Here is a 26,993-nt window from a genome sequence, read left to right as displayed (position 1 = left end):
TCTGGGACTGAGCAGGAAGGAGAGCTGTCACTATGTGACCGCAACATCTCTGGGCTCAGGAGAGTACCACACAAGAGCTTGACTAGGAGCCTCCAGATATCATTTTGCTCCTGCTCCTTGGACGCCATGGAGGTGACATGGTCCGGAGCTTAGTGTCCCAGCACAGGTGGACAGCCCTGTACCTGTGCACAGTTTCACTCCAGACACGTTATTCTGTGTTTCCAAATGAGGTGTCTTGAAGACGATCTGGAGGCATCGTCCTGTTTTTCAATTCGACACAGGGTGGATGGCAGGTTAAAGGGGGGACCACGCCCTTCTGCTCCACACTGGGGAGGCCCCATCTGGGTACTGGGATCAGTCTGGGGTTCCAAGGGATCTCCAAAACAGAGCAAGCCTGGGGACACCTTGGCAGTGGTGGGTGCGGGCCAGGGCATACAGGGAGATGCTGGAGAAGCTGGGCTTACTCAGCTGGAGACAAGGAGGCAAAGATCCAACAGTATCTTCTCCTGCCCAAAGGGGTCCTGGAGATGCTGGGGCCAGTCTCTGCTTGGAGGGGCACAGCGAGGGCCCCAGAACCACCAGCACAGATGCAGCACGGGAAACCCCATGTGGCCCCAAGGAAACAGCCTGTCCCTGTGCAAGAGGTGGGGGATCCCCATCCCTGGGGATGCCCTGACTGACTTGGACATGGAGGCCAGTGACCTGCTGCAGCTGTGGCGTTGGCCCTGCTGGGAGTGGGTTTGGGCCAGAGACTCCCACCCCAGGGTACCTCCAGCCTGTGATGGCACATCTGGCCCCATGGTGGGACATTAGTTTCAAGGTGACCATCTCCAGGACTTGCTGGAGAGCGCAGAGCTCCGTGCTGGCTGGGAGCTACTCCTAGCAGATGGATCCAGGGAATTACTGAATGACTATAGTAACATCTCTGAAGCACCCAGTCCCCATTTGTCTTCCTTCAACATAACTGTTATACTGCTTTGCCCCCAGAAATCTGCCTCTTCCCAGTCTCTGCCTTGCTGCAAATTCAGCCTTGAGCACTTGCAAAGCCATTTCCTCCTGTTCTCTCACAATTTTAGTATGCTGCTCTGAGAATAAACCTGCTGGCAAAGTGAATAGAAGGACCATCCACAAGGTGGATATCCAATCTTCTCCTCTTTTGAAAGCTGGGAGCTAATCAGGGCTCCCCAAGTCACTGCAAAGACACAGCTGTGCGACTGCCCCTGTGAAATCCCACCTTGGTGTTGCTGATTTCACAGAGCAAGGTTTTCTTCTTCTTCTAACTCCTGCCCACAGCCTGGCTGAGGTAACTGAGTTTTAACCATTCTGTAATTAATGCCTCTTAGGCTGCTATAGAGCCCTGCGCTGCCGGACCTGCCCGAGCACGCAGGCACCGTCTGCAGGGAGGAGGATGTGATGGTGCCAGCTTGGAATGCGTCGGCTCCAGTCCAGGCTCAGCTGAGCCCCAGAAGTGTGTGTGTGTATGGAAAAGCACAATTCACCCTTTTGCGGATAAGCATAGGTTTTACAAGGAAATGAGCAAGCAGAGACATGCAGCACAGCAACGATTCAAATCCACTTTATGTTTATTTATTTACAGTTAAGAGTTTCAAAGCAAATCAGATCAAAACTACCACCACAGCCTGCAAGAGCACAGAGATAATGTCCCTGTCAAGCTGCTGTCATAACGCTGCTGTATCTGTCTCCTTGTATTGCTCGCTACCCTCCTACACAGAGAGGGTAGGACAGTTTCCTCCATCAGCCACGCTCCTCCTTTTCAACTCAGCGAGAAGGATGAAAAGCGCATGCCAGCACCAGCATTAAAATCTTCCCAGCGAAAAGCACAGCTAAAACAATTTGCTCCATAAACAGGGGCTGGGAACTGTTCTGGTGAGGGGCGACGCACAACGTGGGAAAGCATTGCGAGTTTCGATAAGCCTTGTTGGGAGCAGGTGCTTGCTCCTTGAAAGAGGAGTCAGCACAGAGCATTGGAGCCAAAGATGATGGAGAAAAGGGGGTGAGGGATATAAAAAGCCTGGGAGCTGCCATTCTCAGGAAACACACCGCTGCCTGAAAAGCAAACACCTTCTTTTTTACCTAACAAGAGCAGCAAACCCTGTTAGCAGCAATGGAAATAGGGAGGAGAATAACCTCCTATGGTTGTCATGCTGTGGCATGGGGGGTCCCCTTGGGATGCCGGTGAGAAACATGCCACTGGCTGAAGGGGCTGTGAGCAGCAATATCCACAGTGGGAGACATGGTACCATCAGCTTCATTCCACTCTCAGCCCCACGGCTACTCATGGTCTCCCACCTACGTCTGCGTGGCGGCAAGTCTGAGCTGCAGCTTTTATTCACCAGCCATTTTTACGGGATCCCCTGTCACCCCTTTCATTATCCGATGAGAAATGCCTAGCATGGCACTAAAAGAAATGTTGTACAGATCCACTAAAGGGATGAAATGGTGGTGCCATGGGCTCTCCTATTTCTGCTCCTGAAGCCCATGGACACGTCCAGTCCCCAGGACCTGGGGAGAGCAGTGGCCCAGTCCAGCCGGGACACTTCACTTCCACATGGGATGCTCTAGGCAAGCCAAGGACAGCCTGTGCCGAGCACAGCTGGCCTCTGGAAAACTCCGCGGGTCCTCTCTTGGTAACTGTTGGCTTGTCATCTCATTTGAATTGTCTTTTCTTCCTTTTCCCATCTTTCACACCTCTTTCGTTTTTCTTTTTTCCTCTGTTTAAATGGGGAAATGGTTGCTATTGCACTGCCTCTGTTAAGCGTTTCTCCCTTTCTTTAAAATTTTGACGCATTTCCTCCAAAGACACATGCTGTCTTAATCAGGAGCAATCAGCGATTAAAACCAGATTAATTAAAAAATGAGTTTACGTATTTTTCTAATGATCTGAAACAAACAGGGGGAAAACTCTACAATCTTGCATTTATAATGCTGTTTGTCTGCAACAGATCACCGGATAATATCGCTGATCTGAGAAGATGACGCCATCTCACCATTGATCACTTGCTTGAATAATAAAATAGCTGAATCGGAATCTACTGCACCCTTTGGAAATAGGTATTCTGGTCTCTTTTACCATTTATATAGCAGTTAAGAGCCCTGCTTTGCAGTTTCTTAAAACCATAGCATGTGAATGCAATGTGCCCTTTGCTTGACTCCATTCATGATGTATTTAATTCTTATTTTTCGCTCTGCTGCCGCCGCTACTGTTGTCCTTAACACCACTTGCCACCATCAGGGGACAGGGACAATGCCCTGTGGGACCGCGATGCGCTGTACAAATTTGGAGCAACGACAGCTCCTGCCATTTCTATTTCTAACGCTTTTAAAAACATCATGGTCAGTGCAACCCCATCGAACTTCAGGGTCAGCATGAAGTCACTGAATAAATGATGTCATACAGTGTCAAAATGATACTAAAATGAGATCACAAAGGCACTGAGTTGATGATGCCATTTAATGTTAAATGGTATCATGGATAAAGCCACTAAATAAATGATGCAACCTACGTAAATTCTGCAACTTACATAAGTGATGCCACCCGATGTGATGTCATAAATGCTGTCAGTGAGTAAATGACATCATATGGTATCAAGCTATGTTGTAAATGAAGTGGCTGGGTAAATGGTCATTGCTGTACTGAAAGACATACCTATGGTGAGTGCGGTAAGATGAAGAAGGTTATTGAAATTTCATTTAAGTTAGTTTAACATCAGTTCATTAATAAATTATTAGTGTGCTAATGGTAAATGTATTACATCTAAATAAAAATATATCTTCAAATTGAGTATCATTAACTTATTAATAATTGATCAATGCCTAATGATTATTAATGCTTGTGACCTGTTAGCATTTTACTGTTGATTCATTCATGTGTACATCGATTTTGATTAATCAATTTAATCTAAGCACCAGCAGGAGAAACCCCCAGCTGAGTGGAGTTGTGGGTCGTCCCCTCCCACTCCCACAAGGGCATCTCTGTCCCACAGGGAGCCCCCTGAAATAATGTTATCTGGTGCCTGCACACGCTCTCAGTGTCTTCCCCGCCCTCAGCAGCTGGGGACTGGTTGTAGCCTGGCAGGAAAGGTTGTTTTCAGGAACACAAGTGGCTCAGCAGGATTAAGCCCAGGCAGCAGCCTGGGACAGCTATTTCTAAGCCTCTCGGATGGCCCTTTGTCATTCCCAACAGGGAGGTCAGGCTCCCTGGGAATCAATTTGCACAGCCTTCAGGTTCATATTATTTGCTGGAAAATGCCCATACTAGGGGAACAACCCCAGAAAGGGGGAATTTATTATACAATTACCCTGGGGGAAGTGTCAGCGACATTAATCCTATTATAGCATTAGTAGGATGGGGTTGCAAGAAATGATAGTCAGGGAGAAAACAGCGCCCTGCCAAAAAGCAGGAAGCCCCATTAGGAATGTCCCTGTCTTGATAGCATTGCACAAGGGGAGAAAACATATATAATGTGATGGAGATTGTCAAGTACCCCACAGGCTCCACTGCCCCAAGGAGGACGCACGGGCACTCCCAACAAGCCTTTTTGTCCCTGGCGTGGCTGAGTGGGTGCTCGGCACTTGCTGCCATGGTGAAGCTTGGCATTTCTTCCAGCAAGTCCCCTCTACCATCAGCTTGCCTGTTTTCCAAGGAGAAACGAGGCAGGGAGAGGTGAGCTGGCCCAATTCTCTATTACTAAACCCTTCCTGGTGTAACCACGCTCATGCAAGCCAGCCTTCCAAAGCTTTGGTAAGAATCAGATTTTAAGCCTGGTCAACTTGGGGAAAAAAGAGAACTGAGCAGCTGGTATTAAATCTACTTGCAAATAAATCCCTCCTCAGGGATCAGAGAATTGAAGCCATCAATGCCTGGGTTGTCTTCAGCAACAAAGCCCCCAAAAGATGAAGCTACTGAATTAAAAACAACGTTGTGGAAACAAGAGTGAGGGGGAAGAAAGGAACTGCCTGGAAGGGGGCAGGGAGGGAGAGTCATTTGCAAGCTGTGCTGGTGATACCTGTGGGGTTTGGCGTCTCTGAAAACTCCTTGTTTAAGGCAGTATTTTGTTAGCTCAGAAGGTTTACAAGGTGCTTTCTTGCTCTATGGGAGAAGATCAAGGAGTTCTGGCTCAGCTCTGTCCTCAGACTCTGGTCCTGTCCATTCACCTGGAGAAAAACTCCTCTGCCTGCATGACTGGACCAGCACTGCCAGAAAGTTGGGTGACTCAACACAGCACCTGCATTTCTCATTCATTTCCATGATGACTTCCAAGAGATGTCAAACAAAGAGTCGTAAAATAGTGGCCAATACAATGCTCAGACTCTGGTTTCCTATTCAGATGAAAAAGATGCATTTATATTTAGCCCATGAGTGCTGCACACAGACAACCAGGTAAAAAACAGATTGCAAATAATTTGCATGGGAGAAACGTCAAGTGAAATCTTGTGCTGGATTTCCCTAGCACCCTTCTCCTAAGCCACCCTCTTCCATCTGCATTTCCCCTCCTAACTACTAGGTGGTTTGCACAGGGCGAAAGCTGTTGCCTGGATCCTGAGGTCAAACAAAACTCGTTCCTTCTTCATCAGCACTGATGAAAAAGTGTGAAGAGCTGCAGGTCATGGCAGATCTTGAAATGTGATTTTCACACTGGCCCTAAATTTGAGAGAATTTTCCCCCTGAATGGCTAAACTACATTTTAAGAAACTGCAGTATTTGGTAATCCTTTACAGAGGACTAGGACACTATTGTGTTTCACCTGTCCCAGTGCATAAATTACTATTTATCCAAGCTTAATTTTGATTTTGCTTGGGTAATGTCTGCAATCACTCATTGATTAGGATAAGTCATGAGGGTTTTTTTTAGATTTCTATATGTTTACGTGCCAAGATCAGCAAAAACTGTCTCTTGCTTGATGTTACTGTGACATACTGGCACATTCAGTCCCTCCCATGTGTGTTTTCATCCTCCTACTGCCTGGGAGAGGCATAGCTGGATGTGGTGAGGCTCTGCTATCTCCACGATCTGCTGGCTAGCAACCACCTTGGAGAGATAACAAATGCCTGAAATACAGCAAAAGTTTTAATCAGACCTTGCAGATCTTCCCACGCCGGGAAACAGACCTGCAGGAAACCAGGCTCAGCGCCCATGGGTATCCCCACTGCCTCTGTGGGCACTGCAAAATGTTTTTGACCTTTTTGGGTACAAAAAACCCCAACTTTTTTGTATTAGCGAGGCACGATTTGTGAAGTGCGAGGTTTGAAATAGGATGTGAGGTGTTAGTGTTCATGAAACTGAATGTTACCTTTTTTCTACCTGGAGAAGGTGACATCCAGATGTTGCTCCCAAGCTAAATTGTCCTGAGATTTCATTGTAACTAAGATTTTATTGATAACAGCTGACATCTCGTGTCTCCAGAGCTCTTGATGTTACGGCGAAGGTGAACAGAAGCCCAACGGCCAGGAACGGCCCCTGGGAAGTGAAATAAAAGCAGATGTCGGAGTTTGCTCTCAGAGGAGGATGCGCTCGCCCCAGCCCTGGATCCCATTTTCCCTGCGGAAAGGGGACGGTTTCCCGTGCCGCCACGGAGCGCGGCCTCACCTCCCGAAAGACGAGGCAGCGCCTGGCCCAACTGTCAGGATGCCAGCCAGATTTAGTATAAGAACTTCTCACACCCTGCTACACCTCATCGGCTGATGCCGGATTTTAATTTTTTGGGTTTTTTTGCTACATGTACTCAGAAAGCTCCAAGGCGGCTTGTTTTAAGGAAAAACAGTGGTTTTTCACACCGAGGAGTCCCAGACTTTAACGAGCAGCGAGGGGGGGGATATAAATCCCCCTGGAAATAACGTTTTTTGGCAGCACCGTTCCCCGACAGACCACACCAGCCCCAACCCCTGCCCGCCGCACACAAGATGGCGGCGCGGGAATGACACGGCGCTCACGTGACGCACGGTGCCGCCCGCTCCGCCCGCCGCCGCCTCCGCCGCACGGGACACGGGGCCGCCGCCGCCGCCGCCACCGCCCAGGGGATCCGCCCGCCCGGCGGCCGCGCCGACCCGACCCGCCGCGGGGCTCCGCGCCGCACGGTGAGCAGCGAGCCGCACCGCCGCCGCCTCAGCGCGGGGCCGGGCGGTGGGGCCGGGCGCAGGCCCGGGGGTGGCGGCGGCGGCGGCGGCGGCAGCGGCGGGACGGGGCGGTTGGTGACAGCGAAGACGGGGCCGCCGCCGTCGCCGCCCGAGGCGGGGCCGTGTAGCGGCGGGGCCGGGCCGCGGCTCGGGGATCCCGGCCCCTCAGCCTGGCGGCGGCCCCCGGACAATCCGCGGGGGGGTGTCCGGGCCCCCTGCGGGAGCTCTGGTCCCCTCGGCTCGGGGGTATCTGGGCCCCTCAGCCCCGGGGGGACCGGGGAGGCTGCGGTCCCCTCAGCCCTGGGGAGCTCTGGTCCCCTCAGCTCGGGGGGCTGCAGTTCCCTCGGCCCCGGGACGCAGGAGGGGCTCCGGTGCCCTCAGCCCCGGTGCCTGGTCGGGTCTGTTCCCCTCCTCCCCAGGGTGTCTGAGTGGGGGGTTCGTTCCCCCCCGCCCCAGGCTGTCTGGGGGGGGCGTGTGGTCCCCTCTGCTCGGGTGGGACCTTGGGAGCGAGCCCAGTCCCCTCAGCCCAGGGGGCTCCGGTCCCCTCCGCCCTGGTGGGGCCTTCGGACCCCCCTCAGGCCAGGCCTAGGCCCCCCCTCAGCCCAGGGGTTGCCTGGTCCCCTCAGCTGGCTGGGGTGTGAAGGCAGGCGGCTTCCCTCGGGGACGCTGGAGGTGTCGACCGTGAGCGGGGAGGAGAGGAGATCCGTCCCATCCTGACGACTTCGAGGGCCGTAGCGCTGGCGTTAGGGCTGCGCCGCCTCCCTGGGTCTGAGGTTTGCTGGGTGACAGCAGCTGGAGGGCCTCGGGGATGAAGAGGCTGCAAGGCAGAACTGGGGGTAAGAAGTAGAGGCCTCGCCATCATCAGCACCCTGGCAGGCAGGGGTGCTCCCTGTTTGCTTGTGAAATTGCTTGCTGATTGACAGGCTGGATTATTTGGATTTTTTTGGGTGTATAATGCATGTGGCTGTCTTTTTACTGTGTTCCTGCTGGAGGCCCTGTTTTGATCAAGGTTTCTAATTTATTCTGTCTTGTGTGAAAACCTCATTAAAGAAGGCCTTGGTGCCTTGAGGCACTGTAAATATGCAAGGCAAGGATGGAAAGAGAGAGAAAAGAGTCTTATTTGTAAAAAATGGGAGCTCTGCCATATTGACGTGATGCTGATGAAGCTTTCTGAGGGAGGCAGCCTCTCTTAGCAGAGCTGGAAATGGGATGTCGATGAACATCCTTGTGTCACTTTGGCTGATGGCAGCATTGGTGCATCGCGGTGTGACAACAGGTTTCGTAGTGGTTCCTTCAGACTCCGTTCTGTCACGTCAGGTCTGTGTGGATGAAAATGATTTCTGTTGGTTTTCATGCCTGTTTGTGAACCAGTACAAAATACAGACGTGATGCCTGATAATTGAAGTCAGTGGAAGCTCTGCTGTTGATCTTGGTGGGTTTGGGCTTGGCTACATTTATTTGTTTGGGGAGTGGATGTTGCGTTGGAGTAATGTGCACTTCTGTTTTATTTCATGTAGTATTTTGGTGGGCATTGGAATTGATTCAGCTTTGTGAAGTTGTTCAGAGTTTGGAAAGGGAACGCAATCGGACTTGGTTGGTGGCAGACAAAAGATAAAGGGTACTTCTACAATAAAGGTAATGAACCCCCTTTAAATCCAGAGAGATTGCCTTGCTTTTCGGGGTTTGTCCGTGTAGAGCAGAATTAAATTTAGCTCGGATGCCTTTAAACTGTGTTTGTGATCTGTGCAACAGACTCTGATTCCCAAATCATTTATCGTGCTTATTCCGTCTTTCACATATCAACCTAGAGACAGCGTGTCTCCACATTTTTAATTAGCTTTTAATGAAAACTTGCAACACTTCATACTTCTTTTAATAAATCGAAGTATGTGGATCATTTTCAGGACTTGGAGGTATTAATGAATACTATTCGACTACTCAGAGGTAACGGTATCCTTAAAAGGCAGTGGCTTGTTAATAGCACCTTCTGTATACCTGTTTTCCATGTATATCATTGCTTCTCTCAACACTTGTCAAGCTTGAATAGGTGCTGCTTCTAATTAAATAATTATTGAGTTCTCTTGAACTGAACATGTGGAGGAAGAGCACATGCGCTATGGGTGATGGCAACTTAAAAATTCTTCCTGTCTTCTGGTTGCTGCTGCTCTGCATTGTTCAGTGTTGGTTAATTGGTGTGCTAAATATGGGTGGCCTGGGACTTACTCAGATTTAATAGCAATTTCAGTTTGGCCGTAAGGAATGGTTGCCGAATTTAAAGCTTTTTAATTGGGGCAGCAGAACATCCCATAAAAAATGCTCACACAAAAATAATCCAGACCCTTGTTTCTCCAGCATGTCAGGAAGGGCCTGTTCGGAGTAAAAAAAAAAAAAAAAAATCTGTATAGCACCATCAAAAAACAAAGTAGGAGACTTGCATGTGACCATGAACACTGGTTTTGTTGAATGTGACATGAGATCCTCTGTCATGGTGTGGTTCACAGAGAATTGTGTTGTGCAGGAAGGATTTTTAAGGCTTCACAGCGAGGTAAGTCCAAACTGTTCTTTGCTGAAATAGAGCAGAGCACCTGAATGCTATTTCAGTCGTAATTCAAGTGCAACACATCAAAACCAACTGTACCTGGAAGAAATTCTCTGAAGTAGAGGTGAGCTTAAAATGAGCTCAAAAACCTGAGTTTTGAGAGGTTTTTTAGAATCTGAGGGTCATGAACTGAGCTCCCGTTTACTGTCAGTGTTTTCTGAAGGATTTTGGTGTCATCAGAGGCTTTTTGCACCCAGGACAGCAGCACACAGCTAGGGGCACACAGCCCTCTGAAGGCTGATGTTCTGCACTACTCTTGTGCTGTGGATTGGAAACTTTGGCTTTTAATACAGTTTGAATTCCCAAAGTGTGTAGCATCATTCAAGTTTAATAATTAAGTCTTTCCCTTGCCCAAAAGGCTGAGGGAAATGCAGAAGACTGAAGAAAGCGTGAAACCTACTGGCTTTTGGAGACACTTTCATCCCAAATATATTTTATGTATTTGAAAATGTACTTAGCAGAGGCAGTGTTTGGTGCGGGTTACTTGGGCTTGTTTTTTGTTAATAAAAAGAACATTCATCCCAATGAGCTACTAAGTGTAACCAGTTTCCCTGTGCTGCCTGTAGTTCATTAATGTAAGTGAGTATTTAAATATCTTTAAAACGTTTGTATTGTTTCTGGTCTTATCAAACATGTTAATGTAGTTGAGGGGAAAAAAAAAAAAATCCTTGAAAGTACCGCCTGAGCTTTGTTCTGGTAGCTCTTGGTCAAGAGCTGTTAAGAGAAAAGAAAGTCTAATATAGGAGACTATAACATGTCTCTTAAAGAAATGCAGCTTTTCAAATGTAGTTATTGCTGTTGCTGGTCTTTACAGTTCACTCATCCAAATCAGAGGAGCAAGACTTGTGTGGAGTAGAACATGTCCTGTTGATGCTTCCTTCATCAGCTTGTGCCGTGCTGCTCTGGTATCCAATTACACATCTGTGTTCAAAGAAAAACACTTTATTGTGAAAGCATCTTCACTAACAGTAGGTTTTGCTTGTGCTAATTTGCTTAGATTTAAACAAACAAAAGAAATCTCCCTCTGCTTAACCATGATTCTAAAGCTTTTTTTCTCTCTCAGACTTCCCAGCATGGTCTGCCTTCTGTCTCCCTGATTTTGAAGCTCTTTGGAGGTAGCTTGCTTTATTTAAATGGAGTTAAGGTGAAGCATATTGCCACTTGGAAAAAAGACTTAAAGGAGTCCCTGAAGTCCAGTAGCTTTGGGTTTTTCTAATGCAGGAAGCCTAGCTGTGTGAAAATTGGTAGCTTTCTTGCCAAGTTGGGTGAGGCACAGGCATGCAACGGTGAGGTAGGGTAGCAGAATTCCTCAGGTGTGCTTGCTGGGCTGGCTTCTTGGGGTGCAGTGTTGCATGCTTATTAGCTGGCTGGGACAGGGCTTGGAAAATTTAGTGCTCCTGTGAGCATCAGTTGGTGTGGGTCTGGGGAATGGTGGTGAGTGGGGCTGCATTGCCTAAGCCTTCCTCAGGAAAAGAGGTAGGAGGAAACAGAACTACAAACAGCAGAAGAGGTTCTAATTCCTGTCTTAAGAACTGAAACAACCTTACATTACATATATTGCCCCCAAAACCCAGCAGTTTGGAAGGAGATCTTGCTGAATAGAGCAGCCGCTTTTCTTCTTTGCTCTCATATTATGTGCAGCTGTTAGCTGTGTGGTGTATCTGGAGAAGAGAGCTTTTGCAGCCTTGGTTTAAGAAGGATTTTTAATAGCTGTCATCTCTTCCTGTCCGACACAGCCTACACCTTTAATTTCCTTGACTGAAAAAGAGCATCACATTTTGGAGTGTCTTACAATTTTCCTTGCTGGTCCATTAGTGTATTAGCTTAGCCTCGTGTGTGTTGAATGCCATTAAATGTCACTTGCAAATTTAATGTTGGGAGCACTGAGATTTGTGCTAATTGAATTTGAAGTCTTATACTTGAATTTGTTAAAATGGCAAATTCAGACAACTGAAATGCTTTAATGGGAGAGAGTATAAGCATTTGCAAATTTGCTCTTGTAAGTGAATCTAACAGTGCATTTGTGTAGATGCAAGGGTAGACCGTGAGCAGACAGATCAGGTTTCAGTGGGGCTTTACTATCTCTTTTTTTATTACTGTGTGGTGACAGCTGGCAAAATCCAGTATTTTCAAAATCTTCATGCTTGACATCTGTTCAGGATCATTGTTGACGCTAACTTAACCTTAAATAATTGTATAAGAATGGTAGCGAATATGGAGTGTTTCTCTCGGTTCAAATTTCTACTTTTCCTGCAGCCATCATTTTAGGTACTAATGGAGAAGGGGTAATCATTTGGGCTGTTGGTTTCTAAACTGTATTGTGCTTTCTTCAGTTGTCTTTAGGTCTGACTTGTGGGTTTTTTATGCGTGAAATAATACCTTTTGCACCTGAAAGGTTTGTTGGTTTTGGGTGGGTTTTTGGCTGTTTTTTTTGTTTGTTTTTTTTTTTTTTTTTTTTTTTGGTAGAGGACAGTCTGCACAAAACCTCTGGCATTTAACAATTAAGTTCAGCAAAATAACCAAGGATTAAATAGACACAGAAACAGCTCTCACCACCTACAGGAGACCCTACTGCTGTGCTTTTCGCAAGGTAGAGTGTGAAAGATATTACCCTTGATTGGAAAGGAGTCATAAAGATTGTTGCTAGGCTTTCCTAGCAGTATAAATCTGTGCCTCCCTAGAGAGCACAATGCTTTTAAGAAGTTTGTCTTGAAACACTTCCATAAAATCTCTTGATACCACGCTTTGACCTTCTGCCACTGAGCTGGCATTTCATATGGGCTTCTGGCATGAGCTCTCCTGCCACTTTCAAGTAAAAATTTACCAGGCATTGAAAAGTTTGACTCCACAGTCCTCAGCACAGTGCCAAGCTATAAAAGCCCTATTTGTACACAGAATGGATTTTTGCTTGCTAGGAGGGCTTGGGTAGCAGTTCAATAACTGCATAGGAATGGCTTTGAATCTACATACTGATGAAACAGCTCCATCTAAATCGAGCTAGTGTCTCTTCCACTCTGAAGTCTGCACTTTGTCTTCCTTGTGCCCCTGCTCTTCTGCATAGAGTTTTATGTAGTCAGATTATATTGCTCTGGAAAACTTTGTCAGGGAGGTTAATTTAAAACTATTTGAAAGGCTTAAAAATTACTCCTGCTGTTACGATGATGAAAAAGACCTTGAAAGCGCCTTGAGGGCGATTGCTGCAAAAATACCTGCTTGGCTGTGTGAATGGCATATGGTTCCCAGAGCATGCTCGCCATTCACTGATGAAGTAACTCCAAGGTGGCCACCTTCAGTGCAAGCACTGTTAGCCAGCTTGGCTAGTGATGGTGTGTCAGGGCTCAAGGTCCACTTGCTTTAAATGGGAGTGAAAATCTAGCACCAGCAGGTGAGTCAGGCAGTGGGGAAGTCGGGGTGAGCTTTGCTGCTTACAGAGGGTGGGCGAAGAAAATAAAGTGGCAATGGGCTGTGGATTTCGAGTGTCTGGGGAATACATTTTTAGGCTAATAGTTAAGTGAACAAGACTTAGAGGAAGGAAGAGGACCATACGTGTTCTTCTCAAAATGCTGAAGTTGGCTGTTTGGGGGGCAGGGCGCTGAGCAGATGCAGCGTGAGGGTGGGTGATGTTCAAAGCAGCACTGTGAACAGAGCAAGAACGGACAGAAAAGGGTGAATGCAAGCATGTGAAGGTCCCTACTAAATGACTTAACAGAACATGTTGTTCTGTTTCCACCAGTACTTTTGGGATGCCAAGATAGGCGTTTAATGGAAAAATGATTTTATGAAGACTCGCCGTGCTAGGAGAAGCTTGGGTTTGCCAAAAGCAATACTTAGTAATGGGCTATGGTTTCTTATCTACTCTTCATGCAACAGTGCAAAAGCCTTATTTCACAGTAATGAGCAATTATCTGCAAATTAACAAAATGACTTATCAGATATTGCCTTTGTTTTGTGTGTGTGCAATTTCCTATTTCAGTTTTTCTCCCTTTTGAAATGTAAAGAGATGGCCTATCAAAGGACATTTTAAAAACAAAAACAGGGCCCAAAGCACGTTTATCAGAAGTGGATTATTTGCGTTCTGTTACTTTGTTCAGAATTTCTTTGGGAATGCTTGCAAGAAAATGGGTATCTATGCTGAGAAGACACAGACCCATATAGCCACGTGTCTTGTCTCCAAGCATCTGCAGTGTTTTTGAGAGGGAATGCCAGAGTTCAACTGAGAGTTCAATATGTGTAAGTGGCTATGAGAATATTTGTAGAGATGACAATTACAGACAAATTTGTATTACCTCCTGCTCGGAGCAAGACTAACCTCAAAGGTACGTCAGGCTTTTCAGGGCGCAGTCAGGTTTTGAAAATCTCTAAGGAAGGGGATCTGTTGAGATCTGTTGCTGTAACAACCTAATGTGGGCTTTGGGGAGAGGGGTCCCACCTGGTGCATAGACACAGTTCATCCTGCAAACTTTATTCAGTGTTTTTCAGTGCCAAGGTGGGATGGGAGTGGAGGAGAGGGAAGAACTTGAGATACGGATGATATTTAAGATACAGGTGTACCAGATTTGTGCAACAGAAAAGGCTGTTAGCTGTTTTCTTCTCTGCGCCTATCCAGCTGAGCGGATGTTCTCAGTGAACTACCAGTTACGCCACAAAGATCTTAACTTCTGAATAGTGCTGCTTAACTCACAGTTCATTGTGGCACAAGTGAATTGACCGGCATCGTTTTATAACTGCCTACAGGGAGCTTTCCTTGGCCATTTTATTGAGTGACTGCCAATCTTTAAAATCCTTTTATGATTCTTCCCATTAGACTTCTTTGCTAATATTGCACAAAGTACTTACGAGGTTAAAAATAGAATGTTTGCATTAACTTTGTAATCCCTCTCACACTGGTAATAGTGCTTTAATACTGTCCATTTGTAGTTGGAAATGAGCAAATATTTAAAATAACTGTACATTCTACAAAAATGTTTGTTGGCTTCATAGGTTGTTTCGTATTTTATTTGTTAATGATCTGGGAATCTTGTTTCCCTGTTCAGGACTTCCTTTTTGGTCTTTCATGGTTGTAGCCTGAAAGCAGACTATATACTAGAAATCATGGGGAATTGCTCTACTCCTTCAAACGGTTCCATTGTAATAGCTACGTGTTGAAATTCAGCCTGCAAGATGTGATGCCATGCTATTAAATTAACTACTTGTGTTTATTTGCAGATTGGTTAATAACCCAGTCAGTGTTTGGCCCTTCTGCTATAAGCTTCACAAAAATTGTGAAGTGGATAATGCTTTGCCTGCCTCCATCTATCTGCGCTTTTCAGCACGTGTTACAGTGCGTGATCTTTGTATTCATGCGAAGATATCCTGACACCATTGAGAATGAGGCTATACATGTGTTCCTGTTACATGCAGCTCTGGGGGCACCAAAGCGCCAACCTTTTCAAGGTGAAGGTTCCACAGCCTGGTCTTGCTGCATGTGCAGAACTCATCATAGCAGATTAAAAAGCCAAAACAGCTTGGTAATTATGAAAATCCAAGTCATATTTGAGTTTGTTTACCTGATTTCAAGAAAAATGAATCTATAGTTTGTCTAGACTGCTTAATAAATATAATTAATAAACTATATCTGAACACTATAAAGCACAAGTAACTTTGGAAAGGCAATTTTTTTACTGTGTGAGAAAGTTTCATTTTTCTTGTGACCTGTGTTGAGGTGAAGCCTTTATATCCTTCATAGGTAAGGTGCTACTGCTTTTAATTGCCTTGTGTTTCCAGCTGTGTTGTGCATAGTTGGACCTTACAGGGTGAAGTGATTTCAGAGTAGCTGGATATACAAATGTACAATCCAATAAATACACCTTACCCCTTTTTGAACATCAGAAAAAGTAGCTGCACCTCATAGTCTTGGTTACTCGGACATAGTTGGGGCACACAGTTCAGTCCCATCTCTTGGGTAAGTTCCTGCATAATGTTATCATTAAGACTTTGAATAATTGCATGGTGTTTAATGTGCCTGCAAATGATAACAAGGATGGCATGCTACTTTCTAAAGAATCCTAGCTGATTTATTACCAGTTTTCATTTAAGTAGCAATAGAAATCTTTTTGTTGTGTTCAGCATGTGGACCAACTCTAGATATTCACTGGAGATGAACTGCTTGAATTTCCTAGAGTGAGGGAGACTGGTTTTCACTGGTGCATTACTCTCTGAGCTGGTGGTTGCAGTGGCAGGGTGGCTTGTGGCAGGTGGAGGCTTCCCACTCTGGGATCCAGGTGAGGTGTGAATGCCTTGGAGCTGTATGCTCCGATCCCTATCACTAAATCCCTGCTTTTAGGTTGAGAGGCTGCAGATTCAATTCCCAGAGAAACCAAAGGTTCAGGTACATCTGTTCAAAGTGAGCTTTCTGGGCTGATTTAATTAATGGCTGTCATAGAGCTGATTTCCTCCTCCACCCTCTCTTTGTCTGTCCAGTTTTGCAGTGTTAAAGGGTGTCGCAGGGGGTTTTGGAGAAACGCGTTGTGGTTTACCTAGTGGATAGGACCTTATCAAGAGGGGAACAGCAACACAGTGAATGTCAGCACGTGGGATCGTGCCCGCGTTTTCTGCCCTTACTAGTGTGGTAGTAACCAACTTTTCTTCCAGGTCTGTGTCATGCAAAATACTAATGGCAATCTCTGCGCCACTGAAGTGGAATAACTTCTGCAGTGACTGTCAACCGTGTCAACAAACTTTCTTTGTGACTGATGTGTTGTTGGGGTTTTTTTTTTGTTTGTTTGTTTTTAAAACACATCATGAGAGGCAATTGTGGGTCTGTAGTAAACTAAACTGAAGTGGGTATTGCTTTTGTAAGAGGTAGCAACTAAAGCACTTGCTGGTGGTGAATAGCCAATGCAATGACAGGACCTGTGAAGACAGCTGGAAATGCTCAAACTTGCTTGTTTCCCAGTACTTTCCTGAATTAGGATAGTTGGGATAGAGCCCATTGCAGCCTTAAATGCTTGCAGGGTGTGTTTTAATGTAACTCTGGTATCATAGACTATGCTGTGTTCATTTAGTGCAACTCGCTGCTATCAGAAACATGCACTCAAGTGCCATTGAGTCTCTTTGCCCGGGCTTGGTGGGTTTTGGGGTGCTGGAGCATGCTTTAGTGCAGCATGGTGTGGGACTGTGAGATCTTTTCCCTCTGGGGTGAGAGTCCCTCTGCCCAGTGCAGTCTTGTCCCTTGCTCCCCCAGCAGACACCCAGTGATTTCTGTGAGCTGGGGCACAGCCTTGGTGTTCTGGCACTGTTTCTCCCTCCAGCAGAAGGAGTTGAAGCGAGCAGAGATGCCATGAATGGGAAATCCCTGGGAAAGGATCTGGTGGCAGGGGAGGAAGAAGAGGAGCAATTGCAGAGGGCACAGGCAAGATGCCACTGGGCTATTTGTGGTTCCTGATCTTACTAGATACAATTAAGATATTGGTGCTGTAGCAGCCTTGACTAGTCCATCCTCTAGGAAGGGATTTCAGCACTTACAAAGCCAGTTCTCAGTATTCTAGGTAAAGTGTGTGTGTGTGTGAATATATGCTTGCCTTTAGCGTGTATCCTAGACACAAAGAAGTATGAAGTTGGAAGTATGATTTAGGGTGAGAGCTTGCAGGCACAAGGGGTTCGGATGTGCAGCTTTGTATAGCTCTTGCATCCTTTTGTCTTTGCTCTTAATGTTGCTAATAGTCACTAAAAGAGACAACACAAACTTCAGCTAGAAGGAAGGAAAAGTCCATTTTTTCCACAGACACTCTAACGTGAAATGTCTGAAGTATTTGAAGAGCTGAACATGCTGATCCTTCTGTATTTATAGCTTTAAAAATGGGGGAAGAATTAAATAAAAAGAGGATTGGTCTCTATATGGGCTTCTCTGAAGGCAGTATTATCCTCTTCTGAATTTTAAGGATTTGCTTCCTTTCAAGGACTGCTTTAAAAGCATTGCCTGCTTTATAAAGCAGAGGTGAATTATTGTGTGGTCAGTTATATGAAGTGACTTGCTGTATGCTTAATAATAACCCACATATTCTATTTGTGCTGTAGTTTTGTTTTTTTTTTTTTAATGAAGATCTCAAGGCAGCCCCTTAGACTACAGATTGTCTTGTGGAGGGCATGTTAGATTGTCTTGAACAAAGTACCTTTCTTTTTGTAATTGGTATTTCTATTGCTATGGTTTACATTCACAGGGTGAGGGCAGCACTGTTCCTCTGGTGGCTTAGCCAAGTGTTAACTGCAGGGAGGAGGAGAGCTATTCCCTTACCTGGAGTCTTTCTTAGGTACTTACAAAGCTGCATACTTAACTTATTCCTCAAGTGTAAGTATTGATATGCAGTATATGTGCAGTAAAGTGGCACGTTTTTAAGCACAGCATTTAATAGAAGTATTCTCAGCATGACTTTGCAAATATTCCCAAATTAAACCTACCAGTTGTGGTGGTACTTGTCATCAAAGTGAGTGGAGGTTTGTACAAGGCTCAGAAATGCAGCTAAAATCATACACTTTCAAATCACCTCTTAGAGCAGTCCTTCTGGCCTTCCTGGACTAGTGTTCTTGCCTTTCCTCCATGTCTTCCACCTCCTTGTGTCCGTTCTGACCTTCTCAAGGCTCTGTCATGTCCTGTGAGACCTCTGCTGCCACCGCCTTGCCCCTGGGCTCATTAGAGGTCCCTGAGAGGTGGCTGTTACCTGAAGGGTAGAGGGAAGGAAACAGAAACCAGATCTCTCCAGCTACTTGTCATTAGAAAGAGCACAGGGATGCGAGGGAGCCCCAGCTGAGTGCTTGGGGGGAAGTTGGACCCCACTGCCAGTCACAGAGGAGCATCTGCTGCTGTGGAAGGAGAGTTCCTTGGCTCCTGCTTGGAAAGGGTGAGTCTGGGCCCCACCTGGAGCACATGGCGTGGGTACGTACCACTGAGTCCTGCCTTGCTGCTGGGGACCCTGTGCTTTGTTTGGGGCTTCTGGTAAGGTGAGAAGGGAAGGGCAGCCTGGTATTTAAATAACAGCTGCCTTTGCTAGATCAGTCACCAGGTTTGTGTGTGTTGTTTATATACTCAAAATGTAGGAATATTGTTCTGGCAGGTATTGTCAAACTCAGATTCTCTTTTCATGCTCACATGCAAATAATTTCCTAGAAATTCAGAGAGGGGATGAAAATGTTATTGTAGATTTTTTCTAACAACGGGTAATAACATGCAGCTGATCAAGCATAAACTGAGGGCTGGTTTTTGAATGTGCTAAGGCAGGAATCAAAGCCTGGCTTGGTAAGGTCAGCACCAGAAATTTAGGGTCTGTGTTGATTTTTCCTTTGTATTACAGGTTATAGAGAATGTTTCCTTTTTTCCTTAATGAAACTGCTTTTGCAACATGTGTCAATCCATCCTTAATCCTATGTAGAAAGACCCATGGCTATACCTGATGAGAGCAGAATCTGCTTGTGCTTTTGGGACTTCAGATACCCATTTTGCATCTACCAGCTCAGCAGTTAAGCCTATTACAGTAAACCCTTTAGTTGTGCCATCCAGGTTGTTTCTCACCCTTCCCCCAGTTAGGCTGTTCAGCAAACACCCCTCCAAGTGCAGGGTTGTGGGGGACATGGGAGGATGCTTTGCCAGTTACTGTCCCTTCAAAGAACAACGAAAAAACAGTTTGCAGAGCTGCAAGGGAGACAAGGGAGGATCCTCATCCTGCTTGTTGCAAGTGTGCACGTTTGGATTTTCACCAAGCTGTCTGCGATGAGTCAGAATAAAACTTAACAAGTGAAGGCATCCCAGTTATGCTCCCACCCAGGTCATACGTGTCACTGTGTTGTGCTTGCTCTGTGAGAGATCAGCCTGCATATGTATATCCAGAAGTGCAACCAGAATCACAATTAGCCAGAATCACAATTTAAGGGTTTCAAGGAGATCTGCATTTCCCAGCAAAGGTATCTGTGAGGCTGGAGTCAGGGATAAGCATCCCTCGAGGGCAGTGCAGGGGAGGGAGAGCTGGCTGCAATTCCTGGCTGTGCTGGGCTGCCTTCCCTCCCTCCCTGCGGAGGGGATGGTCTCATTCCAGCAATTAAGGGGAATTAGCAGTTGCTCAGCAAGCCCCTTTGTAGATGGCTTTTAGAGGGGTGGAACAGATTCCCGCTCCTGACATCTGTCTAGTTTTGGGGCCTGTGGTTGGGGGAAGTGGATCTAAAAACCATGCTTTTGCCAGATCCGAGGCCAACCAGCTTGTCAAATCTGCTGTATAAAGGTTTCTTTTGCTGAGAAGTGGAATATGTTGTACTACTGATATTTCTAAGGACCTGGGTGCTGCTGGTGCATAAATTTCTTGTTTACATTGGGAACCGAAAGAGGGCAACTCCAAAAACAAATCCTGTAAAGCAGGACTGGTGGGTTAATGTGTTGGGCTGCTCAACAGAAATGGGCAGAAACAGCTACTTTCAAATGGGTTTGTTTAATGTTGTGATTTCAATGTTTCATGGTACCAGCGCTCTTTTTGGTGTTCTGTTACTGTTACCCCTTTTGAACAAGGCATGGTGGGGTCTTCTGTGCATATGGGGAAAGGTCCTTTCTACTGACAGTGACTCCTTGCTCCCAAGCACAAGATTTCTCTGCAGCCCCAGCAGCACTTTTACCTTTTGAGGAAGATGTAGCTCAAGTTTCCTCCCTCTTTTCTGTTATTTTTAAGAGAAAATATGCAGTTTTGTTTAGGTCAAATTTGCAAATACATTGCTGGAGCTCGGTTTTTCTCTTTCCTGCCAATTTAGTGTTTTTGCATCTTTCATAAATCATTTGATTAACTGTTAAAGCTGGAAGAGGCAGGTTGGCGTTTATAAAGTTAATGGAAAACTTGAGTAACAGCTGCATTATAGGAGATGGCTTCTCAAAAAGGGAAGTAGTGCAAAAGCCAGTAACCTTTTCCTTCTTGACAAACTTGTTTGGAAGAGATTATTAATCCATCACATCTGTGCAGATGCAGCGTTCAGACTCGCAGCTATTAGTATTTTTAACAGGGCTGTCCTGAAAGTGGATTCAATACCTGGTGTGCAGTAGACCAATCTCACACACTCAGGAGAGATACTACTTTTTATTCAGGCCTGGGTGCTTGGTGGGCTTTCCACAAATCAAGCACACCAGATTGATCAGGTGTGTCTTTTATATGGTATCAATTGCATATAATTTATTAAACTACTCCTACCTGGTACATATTCAGACTATCTAATGCATATGCATAGGATTATATAACCATGACACATCAGATGCCTTCTCTGCATTGCGGGGGTCTCGGGTGGTCTTCGGTGGTTGTTTGGGGAGGCATCCCCTCCTCACTTTGACTGCTAAGTTGCTCTGTATGGGGTCAATGGTTTGTTTTCCTGCCAAGAGGGATGCACCATCAATCAGGAAGAATAGAAAGGATCAGAATGATCTTGGCTACTTCTTCTAGGTATTATTAAAATTGTTTGAAGTTGAAAATGATTAACTTAATTTAAAACAGGATTTTCTGTATCAGACATCAACAAGAGCAGACCACAGCAGGGAATTTCCCCTCCCTCTCCAATCCAGTGCTTTTGTTTCTTCAGGGAACTTGCTTGTCTTTCAAAAGGAACAGTTTAGTAACTGGATGCGATATCAAAGTTTACCACAGAAACTGTCAGAAGGAGAAGGCAACGCAGGTCTTGCTGAAATACTAAAAACATAGTAAACCTCTTCAAAACAAAGTGTAAAAGCATTGGGGTTGCATAGTGAAAATGGGGAGGTGATGAGGACTAACAGATGAAACACTGGGGAGAGTGAGTTGCTCACGCAAGTCAAAACTAGGCTGGTCATACTTCTGGCTTTGGGGCCTGAGGCTTTTAAAATAATGTTGGTGATGGTGGGACTGTGACATGGGTGTTCTCCGTCCGGAAGAGCTGGCTGTGACTGTCAGCTCCACGGCTGTGCCTTCCCCAGTCCAGCGCGTTTGGTTTGTGCAGCGGAAGGACTGTTGGATCTGTTCCTGGGTGCCTCCTCTTGGGAAGTGGTCAAAGTTAGATCAGAACCTTTATATATTTAAACTCGAAGCGTGTATTCGTTAGTTGCATTGGTGGCAATTCTCAGTATCGAACTGTGGCTTCTGGGAAAAGACAGCCTGCTGCGGAGTAGCCCAGGCTTTGTGAGGTGCCAAATAGCTACGCAGGAACCTTGAAGTGCATCTCTCACAGTCCCTTTTGTAGGGCCCGCCCAGGTTTGTTTGTCCTAAAGGGCTTTGCGCTGCCCTGAAGACAGAGGCTTAGCAAACAGAGTCCTCTCAAAAGCAAACTCCGAAAGTGTATCTTTTTTTATAAGAAATTTCTAAATGAATACTGATCATCCTTTCCCCAAAGCCTGGGAGGTAACCGTCTCTTACCATTTATTTAACTGCATAGGAGGGATGTTGCAGCAATGCACAAATGCTTTTCAATGCCCAGAAGAAACAAGATTAAAAAGCAATTGCTGTAGCCTGGCAGGGGTGTGGTCCAGAAAATTCCTTTTCCAAGTTGGTGGCTTTTAGGTCAAGACAGACGGTAGAAAACTTTAAGTATGTGAAACAAATTTCTGCTGCAAACTATGGGAACCTTTGAAAGTTGGACTAACTTCTGTGGTTGGAAGTTTAACTTTTTTTTTGTTTTTTACTTCCTTAGGACTCTTTTACTTTATTTATGGACACATTGTGCTGCCCTCCAAAAGAGATGGCCCGTCAACTTCCCCCCCCCCCAACTCATCTGCCACTTGTTAATGTGTGTGTTAAGCCCACCTAAAAAGCACGCTTACTGAGATTTAGGTATCATTTGCATCGGACTAGGGATGTATTGGTTTTTAACACAGAGTGATTGTTGCCCATCAGCCACTCTTATACACTGCTTTGTAGACTAATGAAGCACCGCTGTCATTCTCCCAGGTATCATCTTGTAACTTAGCCTTCGACTTACAGTGAATTAGTCAAGTGTAAATCCAGTTTGAATTCATTGCCCTCAGTGCTTATATATATGTGCAGGTCTCTCTTCTGGCCACTGCAACAAAAGAAAAAATGAATCTCTCTTCCCAGGAGACTCAAGTCAGTGTCGCAGGAGAAAAAAGTTTCTGCTGAATTTGGTGTGGGGGGCATATGACAGCAAAGCCTCGCTGGGATTCTGAGGTCTGTGGCTCCTCTGAGCGTGGCATATTGTCAGGAGGGTTGCTGCTGAACTGCTGTGTTTTACAGCCATATGGGAATAAACCACTTCAGCACACTGATAGCAGAGCCTCTGCTTGCTTTGCCTCTGGAGATCCAAGAAACAGGCACGGTTTGTGAAACCTGGGAGCAGGCTGCACCTCAGCTGGCTCACTGAGCTCCTCTGCAGACCCAGCCATGGAATTTAATACTCCCAGAGGGCAAGTATGTATTGAATTACCGTGCCATTACCTGTATCATGCTGCTCTGGTGAACATATCTGCCTTCCAGCTTCCTCCTTCCCATTGATAACTATGGCACAAACAGAATTGGCAAAAAGGAACATGTAAGACCATTTTAGTGTCATTGTGTTGTTCTAAAAGCGGATTCAATACCTGGTGTGCAATAGACCAATCTCACACACTCGGGAGATATTGCTTTTTATTCAGGCCTGGGTGCTTGGTGGGCTTTCCACAAATCAAGCACACCAGATTGATCAGATGTGTCTTTTATATGGTACCAATTGCATATAATTTATTAAACTACTCCTACCTAGTAAATATTAAGACCATCTAACATTGTGATGGGTTGGCCCTGGCTGGATGCCAGGTGCCCACCAAAGCCGTTCTATCAGTCCCCCTCCTCAGCTGGACAGGGGAGAGAAAATATAACAAAGAGCTTGTGGGTTGAGATAAGGACAGGAGAGATCACTCACCAATTACCGTCACGGGCAAAACAGACTCAACTTGGGGAAAATTAACTCAATTTATTACCAATCAACCAGAGTAGGGTAATTAGAAATAAAACCAAATCTCAAAGCACCTTCCCTCCACCCCTCCCTTCTTCCCGGGCACAACTTTGCTCCCAGATTCTCTACCAACCCCCCCCAGCAGCGCAGGGGGACGGGGAATGAGGTTTGTGATCAGTTCATCACACGTTATTTTCTGCCGCTTCATCCTCCTCAGGGGCAGGACTCCTCACACTCTTCCCCTGCTCCAGCGTGGGGTCCCTCCCACGGGAGACAGTCCTCCACGAACTTCTCCAACGTGGGTCCTTCCCACGGGCTGCAGTTCTTCACAAACTGCTCCAGCATGGGTCCTTTCCACGGTGTGCAGTCCTTCAGGAGCACACTGCTCCAGCGTGGGTCCCCCACGGGGTCACAAGTCCTGCCAGAAAACCTGCTCGTGGGCTCCTCTCTCCACAGATCCGCAGGTCCTGCCAGGAGCCTGCTCCCGCACAGGGTTCCCACGGGGTCACAGCCTCCTTCGGGAACCCCCCTGCTCCGGCGTGGGGTCCTCCCCAGGCTGCAGGTGGAGATCTGCTCCACCATGGACCTCCCTGGGCTGCAGGGGGACAGCCTGCCTCACCACGGTCTTCCCCATGGGCTGCAGGGGAATCTCTGCTCCGGCGCCTGGAGCATCTCCTCCCCCTCCTTCTTCACTGACCTGGGGGTCTGCAGGGTTGTTTCTCTTACATGTTCTCACTCCTCTCTCTGGCTGCCGTTTCTGTCTGTCCCAACTTTTTTTTCCCTTCTTAAAGGTGTTATCACAGAGGCGTTACCACTATCACAATCTGATTGGCTTGGTCTTGGCTGGCGGCGGGTCTGTCTTGGAGCCGGCTGGTATGGGCTCTGTCGGACACAGGGGAAGCTTCCAGCAGCTTCTTACAGAAGCCACCCCTGTAGCCCCCCACCGCTACCAAACCCTTGCCACACAAAGCCAATACAAACGCATATTGATTCAAGAATCTAACTCAATGGCTTGATTAACTATTGAGTAGGTATTCTTTATTGGCAGCGCTGGGTGCACGAGGGATTGCTCCGGCTATCGTGCACACCGTCGGGTCTAATTGTGCAGGTTAAGTACATGTTCTACATACATATTCACTAGATTTCTGAGAAATGTTATACATATTCATTAGTTTTCTGGGAAACTACTAGCATATGCAAATGTCCTTTGCACAGGTGCATTGAAGGTCTCTGGTGGTCTTCAGGAGTCCTCTGGTGGTCTTCCATAGCCTTCCTCACTTGTCCGCTACTTGACCCTCCTCAGGTGATTCTGCACAGTATGGTCCTTTACATGTTTTGATACATCTTATCCTAAAGAATGCACGTTAGTCCCTAAAAAAATGCTTGTTAGTGCTCTTATTATCTAAGTTTTCATTAGTGATGTAAAACCATATGGCCAGTTTAAGCTAAATTACCTACAAGGACGAGAACAAAGGCAGGAGTTCTTATCTTTTCCGGCCTTATCTATTCAAGCAAGGTCTCTGTGCCTTCTCAACAAGATCGTAAATTCATCAAACATTTAATTAAGTTTTGTGGTTGCTCATGGCTCCCTCTTGCTCATCACTCCCAAGTACCAGTCTCTGACAGGCTTAATCCTTGACAAACACCAGTCCTTGGTATGTAAAGTTACAGAGAGATAATCAAGATGAGCTAGATCATTAAACAATAAGCAGTTAGTTCTCTATATCACTATGCATAGGATTATATAACCATAACACATCAAATGCCTCCTCCGCATGCTCAGGGGTCTCGAGTGGTCTTCGGTGGTTGTTTGGGGAGGTATCCCCTCCTCACTTTGACCGCTAAGTTGCTCTGTATGATGGGGTCATTGGTTCGTTTTCCTGCCAAGAGGGATGCACCATCAATCAGGAAGAATAGAAAGGATCAGAATGATCTTGGCTACTTCTCTAGGTATTATTAAAATTGTTTGAAGTTGAAAATGATTAACTAACTTAATTTAAAACAGCATTTTCTATGCCTGACATCAGTCCTTCCCCCTTTGAGACTTATGATGTTATTTAATATACATCTGTCGTGGTTTAACCCCAGCCAGCAACTAAGCACCACGCAGCTGCTCGCTCACTTCCTCCCACCCACTGGGATGGGGGAGAGAACCGGAAGGAAAAAGGTAAAACTTGTGGGTTGAGGTAAGAGTAGTTTAATAGACCAGAAAGGAAGAAACTAATAATGATAATAATAACAATAATAAAATGACAATAATAAAAGGATTGGAATATACAAAACAAGTGATGCACAATGCAATTGCTCACCACTAGCCAACTGATGCCCAGTTAGTTCCTGAGTAGCGATCCCCCAAGGCCAACTCCCCCCAGTTTATATAGTGGGCATGAACATCACATGGTATGGGATATCCCTTTGGCCAGTTTGGGTCAGCTGCCCTGGCTGTGCCCCCTCCCAATTTCTTATGCCCCTCCAGCCTTCTTGCTGGCTGGGCATGAGAAGCTGCAAAATCCTTGACTTAGTCTAAACACTACTTAGCAACAGGTGAAAACATCAGTGTGTTACCAACATTCTTCTCATACTAAATCCAAAACACAGCACTATACCAGCTACTAGAAAGAAAATTAACTCTATCCCAGCCAAAACCAGGACAACATCCTAAGTCTCACACCATTCCTTTATAAATTCTTGATCTACATAATGACATGCATTGTATCATACAACAAGTTATCAAAATCAGAACTACAAACAACAGCATAAACACAAACAATTGTTTTAACCAACTTATATTTGGGAGCCATTAAGTCAACCACAGAAAGTCCAGTTCTTGTTCTGAAAAGTTAGAGGCCAATTCTTTCAATTGCTGTATCTTTTTCTCTACAAATTGTGAATTATCAGAAGGATTAAAACAACACATTCCCTTAAATTCTTCACAACCATGACTGTGCCTTAATAACAGATAATCTATAGCTGCTCAGTTCTCTAGGGCTGCCTCTCTAATCCAGGTCATTTCTGTTCCAAGAGCTGTCAGAGCTTGTGGTGTATAATTAATGTCTTTGACCAGAGCACAAGCAATCCTTTTTAAGGTATGGTAATTCATTGCAACTCCTACTCCGGGTGTTAATATTGCTGCAGCTGTTATTTCACTTGAGCTATAAAGAGTAACTTGGGAGTCACAATCTTCAGGTAATTGATGAGTTGTTCTTTTTTGCTTTTCCTCAATTTTCAAATCTTCCTTGCTTAGGAGCAATGGAACTAATCTCCCAATTGAGCAAGGGCCTGCAGTGATGTTGGCTGGGACATAAGTATAGGCTAGTCACCTGCAAAGTAAAAACCATCCCAAAGG

The 26,993-nt window shown here is 45.8% G+C and overlaps 1 protein-coding gene and 1 long non-coding RNA gene across 8 annotated transcripts in view; one reads left to right on the top strand and one right to left on the bottom strand.

Moving 5' to 3' along the window:
• Window positions 1-5,317: 5,317 nt before the first annotated feature.
• LOC138687937 (uncharacterized) lies at window positions 5,318-6,953 on the bottom strand. The gene is made up of 3 exons (XR_011326985.1): window positions 6,608-6,953; window positions 6,312-6,478; window positions 5,318-6,069 (listed from the first exon to the last, which is right to left on the bottom strand). It is a non-coding gene; the product is annotated as an uncharacterized lncRNA (long non-coding RNA).
• A 37-nt stretch (window positions 6,954-6,990) lies between these two features.
• SGMS1 (sphingomyelin synthase 1) overlaps window positions 6,991-26,993 on the top strand; it is a 110,877-nt gene continuing 90,874 nt past the window's right edge. For 4 of the 7 annotated variants that reach the window (XM_069795919.1, XM_069795913.1, XM_069795918.1 and 1 more), the window contains exons 1-2: window positions 6,991-7,095; window positions 10,548-10,701. The gene's annotated coding sequence lies outside the window, so the exon portion shown is untranslated. Of the gene's footprint in view, window positions 7,096-8,651; window positions 8,770-10,547; window positions 10,702-26,993 lie in introns of all 7 variants that reach the window. The other 3 variants (XM_069795921.1, XM_069795916.1, XM_069795914.1) reach the window with 2 other exon arrangements.

This window comes from Haliaeetus albicilla, chromosome 11, assembly GCF_947461875.1.
Source record: "Haliaeetus albicilla chromosome 11, bHalAlb1.1, whole genome shotgun sequence".
In the NCBI taxonomy this organism is placed as follows: domain Eukaryota; kingdom Metazoa; phylum Chordata; class Aves; order Accipitriformes; family Accipitridae; genus Haliaeetus; species Haliaeetus albicilla.
Note: the sequence above shows the minus strand (reverse complement) of the source record. Positions and strands in the feature narration are given on the sequence as shown.